The 12314-nt window shown below is 40.4% G+C and overlaps 1 long non-coding RNA gene across 1 annotated transcript; it reads left to right on the top strand.

Moving 5' to 3' along the window:
* Positions 1 to 5358: 5358 nt before the first annotated feature.
* LOC138973072 (uncharacterized) lies at positions 5359 to 11905 on the top strand. The gene is made up of 4 exons (XR_011457879.1): positions 5359 to 5936; positions 7544 to 7765; positions 8299 to 8447; positions 9819 to 11905. It is a non-coding gene; the product is annotated as an uncharacterized lncRNA (long non-coding RNA).
* The last annotated feature ends 409 nt before the right edge of the window (positions 11906 to 12314 follow it).

The following is a 12314-nucleotide window of genomic DNA, read 5'->3' as shown; positions in this document are numbered from 1 at the left end:
TCAACCAATTTGGTTTGAAAAATGAGGGCGTAACAGTGCCGCCTCAACTTTCACAAAAAGCCGGATATGACGTCATCAAAGACATTTATACAAAAAAATGAATAAACGTCTGGGGATACCAGGATCTCTCATGTAATGTTTCATGAAGATCGGTCCAGTAGTTTTCTCTGAATCGCTATACACACACACACACACACAGACACACACACACACACACACGCACATACACCACGACCCTCGTCTCGATTCCCCCCTCTACGTTAAAACATTTAGTCAAAACTTGACTAAATGTAAAAAGAGATGCTTGCCGACAGTCAGTGTGTGAGTGCGTGGTTTGTGCGTCAGCGGGGTGTGTGTGCGTGTGCGCGCGTGCATGCGTGCGTAGGCTACGTTCTTGCGTGTGTGCGTTCGAATGAGAAAGAAGAGAGAGAGAGGATTGAAGAATGAGGTCACGCTCTCTGTCACATGAATACATATACACACACTGAAGGCTACCTCGGACACGAACACTTGCCAACAACTGTGGTTGGACATGCTTTTAAAATGGAATATTTTTTCGACATGATTTCTGGACATACGAATCCCGCTGTGTTGCCTACTGATGTTGCGAATGATGAAGGTTTTGAGTTGACTGACCTTGAGGATGTATTGCATCAGGCGTTTATCGTCTCAAATTATATCCTTGCTACTTTTCAGGACGGTCAACTAATAATAATAATAATACGAATATTTATAACGCGCACATATCTCACCAACAGGCGACTCAAGGCGCACATACACTCATTCACACACACGGAGACTTAAAGTCACTAGCACACACACACCATCAACCATTAAAATATGTACAGTTATTCAGGGTGGGATGGGGTGGGCAGTGTAGAATGCATGGATTATTTGGAAAAAAGGAATGTCTTGAGTGCAGATTTGAATGATTCGAGGGACTGTTGTTGACGGAGGGGGAGAGGTAGTGTGTTCCATTGGCTAGGTGCTTGGAAAGAAAATGAGCATTCATGGTAACTTGGATAGTCAAAGTTTTTATTTGTTTGATTCCCATCAAAGAAACAGAAATGGTAACCATTCTTCAAATGGCGCTGCAGTTTTGATGTCATCAAGTTAATTCCTTTGCAGAATTGATTGATTTTCTCAAAAGCCATTATCAATGTGTTTATCAATTAACACCTGTTCATTTCTGTCCAACTGCAATGCAAACTCAATGTGGAGGAAACAAGGATTCATTACAAACAAGTCATCCCTGTACATCAACAGATTATGTACCTCAATCAATACTGCTGGTATGAGTGACAGGAATCTAAAAGAAACAAGTCGCGTAAGGCGAAAATACAATATTTAGTCAAGTAGCTGTCGAACTCACAGAATGAAAGTGAACGCAACGCAACGCAGCAAGACCGTATACTCGTAGCATCGTCACTCCACCGCCCGTGGCAAAGGCAGTGCACGTGGAATTGACAAGAAGAGCGGGGTATTCGTTGCGCTGAGAAGGATAGCACGCTTTTCTGTACCTCTCTTCGTTTTAACTTTCTGAGCGTGTTTTTAATCCAAACATATCATATCTATATATTTTTGGAATCAGGAACCGACAAGGAATAAGATGAAAGTGTTTTTAAATTGATTTCGAAAAAAAATTTTGATAATAATTTTTATATATTTAATTTTCAGAGCTTGTTTTTAATCCGAATATAACATATTTATATGTTTTTGGAATCAGCAAATGATGGAGAATAAGATAAACGTAAATTTGGATCGTTTTATACATTTTTTATTTATTTTTTTTTACAATTTTCAGATTTTTAATGACCAAAGTCATTAATTAATTTTTAAGCCACCAAGCTGAAATGCAATACCGAACCCCCGGGCTTTGTCGAAGAGTACTTGACCAAAATTTCAACCAATTTGGTTGAAAAATGAGGGCGTGACAGTGCCGCCTCAACTTTCACGAAAAGCCGGATATGACGTCATAAAAGACATTTATCAAAAAAATGAAAAAAACCGTATGGGGATTTCATACCCAGGAACTCTCATGTCAAATTTCATAAAGATCGGTCCAGTAGTTTAGTCTGAATCGCTCTACACACACACACACACACACACACACACACACACACGCACGCACATACACCACGACCCTCGTTTCGATTCCCCCTCGATGTTAAAATATTTAGTCAAAACTTGACTAAATATAAAAACAACCAAACGCAAATGTACTACTACTTCTACGACTCGTTTGAATGTAAAACAGAAATGTAACACTGTCTGTGACAATGACGGTTCTACGACTCGTTTGAATGACGGTATAGATCAAACCTTAACCCACAACTACGAAAATTTGTGTCAGACTTTTTTGAACAGGAAAATATGCCTCTGTTCAACAGTAACCAACACATGGAAGATGTTTTTGAAACTTACAGAAATGTAACACTAGCCTATCTGTGACAATGTTGCTTTTGAATTGAACCCACATTTGTTGAACAGGAGAGAATGTTCCTGTTCAACAGTGCCCAAAACACTGAATCTGACGTTTTTGAATCTTTTCTGTCATCTAACTGAATCTGACGTTTTTGAATCTTTTCTGTCATCTAACCCAATTGCTCATGACTTCATCGATCTTGAACATGCCTACTTTTCAAAGAAAGACAGACAAAGCGAAATCTGCATGTTAGCCATCTGCCTGAAATGGTCAATGCACTTTTGTAAAATTGTCACAGCTGTTATATGCACTTTTGTGAAATGGTCAGTGCTGTTGTGCACTTATGCAAAACTTGGTGCTGTGCTGTTAACATTTGAACAAAATGCATTTTTTTCAAATGTTTAGTGCAACTTGCTACTATATAATCGCTGTATGCGCTTTGTGGTAATAATGCACTTTTGTCAAAAGTTTGCGCTAAATGTTGGCACTATGCATCATTGTTGGAGCACCCTCCTGTAGTAGATGCACCATGCATAAAAATGTACTGTGAAATGTTTCGTGTAAATTATTGTCACAATAATGTTTTGTGCGCCCCCATGTATGTGTTCTGTGCTAATAATGCACGGTTGTGAAATGTCCGTACACATTTTGTGGCACTATGTAATTGTTAGTGCATCCTCCTGCGGATGCTTCGTGCTAAAATTGCACTTCCATTAAAATATTGTACGCTCATGTCAACTGGTACTATATTTTCAATTGTTTCTCTGTCAATTTCAGATGTTTGTTTCCAATTACTTCAGTATCTCCCTGTTGCAATTCCAGGTGATTCATTATGCATGTGCCAATCAGTTTGAGGTGTTTAATTCTGATTCCTGTATTTACAGTGTAAAATTAAAACTATTGTTTTCAAACATTCCTATGACACCTGGTAATGGTTCTGTGTTTTTTTTGTAATTTGTATTTTGTTTTTCTGCAATAAATATTTGAAATGGATCTGAGACTGACTTACTACTTTTAGCACTCTTTTTCACCACATTCCCACGTACAGATATTGCAATATCAACTCTTCCTTTCTACCTGTTTCAAACAAGCTCTATTTTTTAATTAAAAAGTTTTTTTTTTCTTGTGGCTGTTTGATCAATTATGGCAAGCATTGACTGAAATAAACAATTTATATAGGCCTATATCCAGCACAACATGCAATTCATTAACTTTTGACCCTAACCTTTAACACTTCCCAAAATAAATCTTTGGTGGACATTGCATCGACGCTGTTCATTTTGAATGAACATTTTTCTTGTTAGATCAGTGGTCTATGCCGGCGCATAGTTGTGTATTGACTGGATCAATCGCCAACTCGCTGCGCTCGCGGTAAGTGCTGACAACCGGAAGAAAGCTGCATTCCGAAAAAAGTCACTTCCGTTTCGCCATTTTTCGATGATGCCAGAGAAGTGAACCATGATTTCAAGATGCCCGGTGCAAATTGTTGTGTATGCCTGGATGCAGCGTGAGCTCACTAAGATCTTCAACGCTTATAACTTTCCATGGTATACCAAACGGAAAAGCGGATGCCGAATGGAGAGCTGCTCTTCCACAAAATCAACCGTGCTGACAAGCTTTTCAACCCGAAGAATGCGAGGATATGTTCCCGACATTTCAAAGAAACATGCTTCAAATACGGTACGTAAAAAAACTAGTAATATAGCGAAAATAAGCTTTCATCTGATTGTCTGTGCTGTGTTGTTTTGCTTGTAATGCTTCAAGTGACGAAGCTCTAGTAGTATCAATCAATCAGTATGAAGCTTAGTACTTGTAGTAACTAGTACTTTTACAGCTCGCAGACAAAAAATAACACAATCGTATTCTGAATCATACATTGACAAAGGCGTAATTCTGAGCTATAATTATTAGGTAATGGGGAAAAACCACTCTTTGTTCTTGTGATAATGTGTTTTTGAATATATTCTAGTAAACTTCTGGGTTAGAACTTAGATTTCTTTTGTTGTTTTACTCGGTCACTGAGTCAGTCTTGTTCATTCTTGACAGATTTGCAGTAGTGTGTTTTACTAATTCTTGTTTCTATTTCAATAGATCTAAATGTATAGGTCTGTTTAGTTAATTTAACTTATAATTTCGACTCAGCATTTTGAACATTTTCTTTGCATGTTTTTTTGCTGGGCCTACAGGCAAGCGAGCACTCATTCCAGGAAGTCTGCCAACCAACCATGTGCTACAGAAGTCAGTAGAAATGTTAGGCGCGTTTGATCGATCTGCGCGATCGCGCTGCGCGTTTGGTGGATCGATCAAACGCGCACACATCGATCGATGTGTGCGCGTTTGATCGATACAAAGAATACAAGAATCGTTAAAACGCGCAGCTCTTATATACTTGCGCATTTGGACGATCCGTCTCACAAATCACCATCGTACTACGCACACACACGTCTGCTGGCAATGACCGGAAGTTATGACCGGAAGTAGGTCTTTCTCTTTCTCTCTCTCTCTCTGTCGATGAACCCATATACTTCAGCTACTGTCAGTATGTTTGTCCCTGTCCCTGTATCTCTTTCTCTCTCTTCCTTGGCCCGCGTGCGTCTCTCTCTCTATCTCTCTTTCTGTCTCTCTCTCTCTCATTTAGGCAGTCATCGTTCGCACTTGGTCTTGTGCTTGCCGTGTACACACGGGGGTGTTCGGACACCGAGGCGCGAGTCTGCACACAAAGTTGACTCAGAGAAATAAATCTCTCGCCGAACGTGGAGACGAACTCACGCTGACAGCGACCAACTGGATACAAATCCAGCGCGCTACGGACTGACTGAGCTACATCCCCGCCCGTGTGTGTGTGTTTGTGTGTGTAAGGTTGTGCATGTGTGTGTATGTGCGCGGGTGTGTATGTGTATGTGTCTGGGTGTATGTAAGTGCATGTGTGCAGGTGTGTGTTGTGTGTGTGTGTGTGTGTGTGTGTGTGTGTGTTTGTCTCTTAGGTGGTTCACAATCGTATTGAACTTTTCGCTTGACATCAAGATTGATTTGGGACACATGGCTGATGCATGTATCTGCCTCCACTTGCCGCAGTGTGTGCCTAAACCTCTCCATCATGTATGAGTTAAACGAATGAAGAGAGACTGAAGCAATAAAACTAACTTGAGCCTATGTGAATAGAGCTCAGCAGTAAATTGAGTAATCAAAAAAAAGAGAAAAAATAGCTGAATTGTAATCAAAAACGTTGTCGGGGTATATTTCGGACATTCCTGTATTTGAAACTTTTCACTTCCGGCGTGCGACGTTTGTGTGTGGTAGGGACTTACTTTGTGACAGATCGTCCAAATGCGCAAGTATAAGAGCTGCGCGTTTTAACGATTCTTGTATTGTATTCTTTGCATCGATCAAACGCGCACACATCGATCGATGTGTGCGCGTTTGATCGATCCACCAAACGCGCAGCGCGATCGCGCAGATCGATCAAACGCGCCTAACAGAAACACCAAAGACTCCAGCCAGGAAACCCCCAGTGAGTAAAAATTGCTGTTATTTGCCCAGTATAGTATGCTATTAGTGATACTGATAGTGATAATATGCTACTTGTAACTCTTTTGTGAGTACCGGTACATGTATACTGGGTGTTTTCTCAGTTTCTGTCCGCTGTCAGTGTGAGATTTATAGTTATATATTATAACCTGTTTTTCTAGTTTCATGGTTTAGCCACGACTCACTTTGAATGAGGGTCATCTGCCAGGCATTTAGCTGATTATCTGATAAGTGATATTTTTTAATTTGCTATTTATAAATTACAGTTACAGTAAACTAACACTGTCGCACAAAGTATGTGACTTTTAAAAAAAGATTTGTTTGAAATCATGTGAGCTCTGTCCACTAGATGATGGAGAAGGGAATTTTTCCAGTTGAGTCTGCAACATGGATTTTTTCTCTCTCGGATAACAAATAGTACAGTATGGTAGGAAAAATTTAGGGTTGGTGTGGCGATAACTTCTTCTTCTGCGTTCGTGGGCTGAAACTCCCATGTACACTCGTGTTTTTACGTGTATGACCGTTTTTACCCCGCCATTTAGGCAGCCACACGCCGCTTTCGGAGGAAGCATGGTGGGTATTTTCGTGTTTCCATAACCCACCGAACTCTGACATGGATTACAGGATCTTTTCCGTGCGCACTTGGTCTTGTGGTTGCGTGTACAGTAGTACCTGCCATATCCGGTCACCCATTAGTCATTGCAAAGGTGACCGCAAATATCAGGGTGGTCGTTCATTACAGGCCCCCTCCTCCTCCAAAAAAAACCCCAAAACACGATCAAGTTTTCATGAAGAAAAGAAAGCGATCATCCACGAGCCGCCGATTCATTGTCTCTGTTAGTTTTGCTTTCGTTTATACATCTTAATTATTTGCGTGTTTAACTCGATCGTCCTGGCTAAGCTATTGTTTCGTATGTTTCTATGTGTGTTGTTTGGATTATTATATATGTATTTTAGTGTCAGATAAACAAGTGTTTCAAACTCACATCAGCTGTGATCGATCCGGAAGTGACTGCCGTAAATGTACATGTATGCGCATGTCTGTATTTACAGTTTGCGCATGCGTAAGTATTCACGTCGTCTGCTCGTGCTGTGCCGTCTGTGCACACAACACACACACACACACACACACACACACACCACAGGCGCTCACCCGCGAAAGTGACAAGTGGCCGTTAAGTGGCCGCTCCTGTCGAGTAAGAGGGGCACCTTAGGGCAAAAATCAGTGACCGTTGACCGCGTCAGACAGGTTAACGGCCATTAAGAGTCAATTATAGAAGGAAAACTCATTAGTCATGGGAAAGCTGGCCGCTCCGGGTAGGTTCACGCCCACGAAAGGGCCGGAAATGGAAGGGACTACTGTACACACGAAGGGGGATAAGTCACTAGCAGGTCTGCACACAAGTTGACCTGGGAGATCGGAAAAATCTCCACTCTTAACCCACCAGGCGGCCGCGGCCGGGATTCGAACCCTCGACCTTCCGATTACGAGGCCGACGTCTTACCACCCCGCCACAGCGCCCGTCGTGTGGCGATAACAATAAAGATATGTCATAGTGACTTGACTAATTGATTTGAATTCTGCTGCAGGTCAGTCGCCCCCCACCTCCTGGTTGCCTACTACAACTTCGAGGAAATACGACAGGACACCCTTCAGCTTGCTGCACCATGGTGTCTCTTGGAGAACAGCAAGGAACAGATACAGGGAATAACCGAAGCCAGCCAAGTGAAACTGTTGTCCTCTACGTTATGATTACGTACTCCAGCAGACATCAACTTGTGGTGGACGTGCGTGGGTTTTGCTCAAAATACGTAAGTATTCGTCAGTGTTTGGCTTCTCGAATTAAGTTTCAACTTAATCTCTGTCTCGAACCACAGGCGGAAGGTATCGTTCACTGGACCACTACTTACATAGAAAGACTATACTGAACGAATCGTCGGTAAGCTTACCACACTGTCATACTGTCATACTCATAGTGATATCACTGATACATTTGTACAGGTAAACATGGCTGTTTGCTGAAAAAATCGTTGTGAAAAATTGTAATGTCTCTGAAGTTTGATTCAGTCCGTCATTCATTTTGATGGGAAGTCAACCCTTGGTGAGGCTAATACTAATATTGTTTTGATCTGTATTCTGCCAGTGCCATTGCCAACTGCCATGGTTGTTCTTGTGGAGTTCTAGAACAAGCTCTGGTTTGAATGACCAGCTAAAATTAATGCTAATAGTAAATAAGTACATTATTTTTGCATTAGCGGGGTATACAAAATATTTTATTAAAAAAATACCGCATGGTTTTGCTTGATCAAATCATTTATCAGCTAACAATATGCTTTTATTTCAGTTGGACCTGACTTGAGCATGGTTCCGTTGTCTCCGCAACAACAGCTTGATTGAGATACAGGCATGTCCAGTTTTCAGCAAGTGCAGGCTGAGTGTGAAGATCTGATTGCTGATCTAGACACAACATAAGCTGCTTGACACTATTCCAAGGTAAGCGAGAAGCTTTGAAAATAGTTACTTTAATTCAGTAATGCGTAATTATGTATGCAATACTCCTGCTGGTGAGTTCACTACAAACAGGTACTACATTAGAACTAGAAGAATAGGTTCCACAAGAACATTTCTGACTGTTGATGCCACTAAAACTCTCGTTACATCCTGCATTCTGTGTAGATTAGATTACAGCAAATCCCTTCTCCTAGGCTGCCCTGACTCCACTCTCCAACCCTTGCAAAAAGTACAACACTCTGCAGCACTCCTCTCATGAAAGAACTTCACTGGCTTCCTGTGTCTCAACGTATTAGGTATAAAGCTGCCTGCTTCTGCTACAAGATCATCTCTCATTCTCTGAATCGGCACCTGCCTATCTTTCGTAACTGGTCTCCCTCTACACTCCCTCTCGCACCCTTCATTCTTCTGCTGATGCTCGACTTCTCCGTCAAGGTTGCTTTAAACGCAAGGCTCATGGCTTCCGCACGTTTTCATATCATGGCCCTCAGTTATGGAATTCACTCCCCTTTCTATTACGTCACTCTCCATACATGATTTCATCTTTTAAGTCCAATTTGAAAACTCACTTGTTCCAACAACATTACGGATAGTTCCTTAGGCCAAACAAAAAAATAGTCTGTTTACGGTAACATCGGCCCAAAAAATAGGGTCGGTAGGTCGGGATTTTTTTTTTCTCCAAAAAACATCAAATTATTTTGCCAAAAAACATTGACAAACTTTGTTTTAAAATTTTGATTTTTTTTCTTTTTTTCCCAAATGCCAAAAAAAAGTCTAGGGTCGCGCAAAAAAATAGGGTCGGTCGGGATACCGTAAACAGACTTCTTTTTTTTTTGGCCTTGGCATAGAGTCTGGGGATGTGAGATGTGCATGATGTGTTGTTTGAATCTGACAGTGATTGTATGAATTTTTTATACACGTATTGTTGTCACGCGCTTTGAACTTCTGATAAGGCGCTTTATAAATGCCCGTTATTATTATTATTATTATAAGTAGATACACACTTGTAAACTTATGTTAGTTTTCACACGTGAGCATGAAGTGCCTTTATGAGGAATGTATAGTGGCTTGCAATATTGAATTTGAGGGATGTTTGCAGTTATATAATATATTAGCACAGCTCAGTTTTCTACAGGGTTCCGTGAGAACAGTGAAATTCTCCTTTGAGGACTGAAAAATATCTTGGATAATTGGTCTTAATTGGGGGGGGGGGGGGGGGGGAGATTTAAAACATAAGTACATTCACATGTGTTTTTCATTTTCACTGTGTAAAGGTGGGGAGGTCCTTCTCTACTTGTTTCTTTGTTTTCCCATTGACATATATTTTTGTTCTTGTCTATATTTTTTACATAGGTGCTGTCCTCATCCCCAGCCGACTGTTTCCGCTGAAGCCGTGAAGGATGCTTCTTCATGTAGGCGTGGACATCTTTTTCGTCGCCGTGCAAGGCTTCCAGTTCCAGTACCATATAATTTTGTGAATACTCTGGGGACCTGTCATCAACTTTGGAAGGACGCTTTATTTTAACACTTTGTACCCCATCTATGTTGACCAAGATTTTTTAAGCCGAGACCAGCTGTGCTGCAGCAGGTCACTCAGAATTGTAGAAACTGTATCAACAGGCTAGAATCCTGGCGTTAGATCAACGTTACAGGAAGCGACTGAAGCTAACAGTCTAAGCAGGATGCGGATATGTGCCGAATGATAACAGATGCAATGTACATAGTGACTGTGTGTACCTGGGAGACAAGGAGTTAAGACCACATCTGAACTGAGGATTTAGTCTCTCCATAATCAAACGCTGAAGAAGATTTCAGAATGAACTTTGTTAGATAAATTATGGTTGTTATGATCGTCACATTTTAGGTCCCCCCCTTCCCCCCTTTTCAAACTTCCCCGCTTTTCAGACCTTACATTTTTGGATTTTCTGTTCACAACCTGTTGTACATTTACCTACATATTAAGCAGATTTCCTCCTTTTTAAGACCAGCTTATTTTTTTATTCTTGGAGGCCTGAAAAGGGGGTTTGGAAGGACACTGTATTTGTTTGTTCGAAATTCAGAATTCAAATAATTCTTCATCAACGAGTTATTACTGCCTCACCATAGCAGTTAGGCCAGTCTTACTAACTCTTACTTTTATTAATGTGCCGTGATGCAAAGACGTTGAGCAGTTTTCAGATGTTTATGAATCTAGGGCTTTCAAAATTTACTGACATACAATACAATAACTTCATTAATCTCTAAAAGAGAAATTGCATTGCTGAGCTTTTGTGTCCGTAATAATAACATACATAAAACATTCAAAAATAAACATTTGTTCTTTGTCATTCATACATTCTTGTGTTCTTATACATTTCTTCATGTTGGACTCCATGACTCCATGACATCCAAACATGAAGTTCAGTTACCCCTTTTTGAGTCACTTGAGAAAAAGTGACTCTATGTAATCGGTCAGTGTTAGTCTGTCCGGCCGTCCGGCCGTCCGTAGACACCACCTTAACGTTGGACTTTTCTCGGAAACTATCAAAGCGATCGGGCTCATATTTTGTTTAGTCGTGACCTCCAATGACCTCTACACTTTAACGATGGTTTCGTTGACCTTTGACCTTTTTCAAGGTCACAGGTCAGCGTCAAAGGAAAAATTAGACATTTTATATCTTTGACAAAGTTCATCGGATGTGATTGAAACTTTGTAGGATTATTCTTTACATCAAAGTATTTACATCTGTAGCCTTTTACGAACGTTATCAGAAAAACAAGGGAGATAACTAGCCTTTTCTGTTCGGCAACACACAACTTAACGTTGGGCTTTTCTCGGAAACTATAAAAGTGACCGGGCTCAAATTTTATGTGAACGTGACTCCCAGTGACCTCTACACTTTGACGTCTGCTTTGGTGACCTTTGACCTTTTTCAAGGTCACAGGTATGTCTTGAAGGAAAAAAATTGAAATATCATATCTCTGAAACTATTCATCGGATTTGATTCAGTTGCTCGATCCATGCAATCTCATTCTTCAGGTATGCATTGTGTTGTGAATAGCAATTTCTTCCTGTCCATCTGATGCCTCATATAATATTCAGAACTGCGAAAGTGACTCGATCGAGCGTTTGCTCTTCTTGTTAACTTTGAAGGTCACATTGTGGGCGAATTATTAGCAAAAAGTTGGAACATGGTATGACTGTTCTTACTCACAAGGGAAGTGATTTTGTTATTTACTGATTTTCATTTTGTGTGGCCTTCTTTCACCCATTTAATCATTCATAAATGTTCATACCCAAGGGAAGTAATTCACATATCTATGGCCAATGTTTTCACAGGGCATCTATAGTGTGGATGAACACTGTCTCCACTCAAAATAGTCCTTTGCTATTGTACATTGTGAATCAGCATTTTTGTTTTTTTCCTGTTTGAATAAAGTGCAATCATTTTACAACCAAAGTGTTAATGTTAAAGATGTTTACATAATGTGTGAAGGATGATGCATTTGAAAACTAATATTGTTAAATGTAAATTGACCTGTGACAAGTCAGCATAGTGCAATATCCAAGCATGAAACCCGCACACAATTCCCAAACAACATGCTTTCTTTTCCACAAAATTCCATCCAGTGGAAAACAATTATGTGAACGTCATAACATGGTGTTTTTTTACATTAATAATCAAGCCTTACACCAACTAAAATGGTGTTAATAGGCATTTGAGCAAGCTTTAACACCAACATAACATGGAGTTAATAGGCATTTGAGCAAGCTTTAACACCAACATAACATGGGGTTTTGCATGTTATACCAGCAATAACATGATGTTAATCACATTACAAGCAAGCTGTAACACCACCAAAACAAGC

This window comes from Littorina saxatilis, linkage group LG8 (genome assembly GCF_037325665.1).
Source record: "Littorina saxatilis isolate snail1 linkage group LG8, US_GU_Lsax_2.0, whole genome shotgun sequence".
Classification (NCBI taxonomy): domain Eukaryota; kingdom Metazoa; phylum Mollusca; class Gastropoda; order Littorinimorpha; family Littorinidae; genus Littorina; species Littorina saxatilis.
Note: the sequence above shows the minus strand (reverse complement) of the source record. Positions and strands in the feature narration are given on the sequence as shown.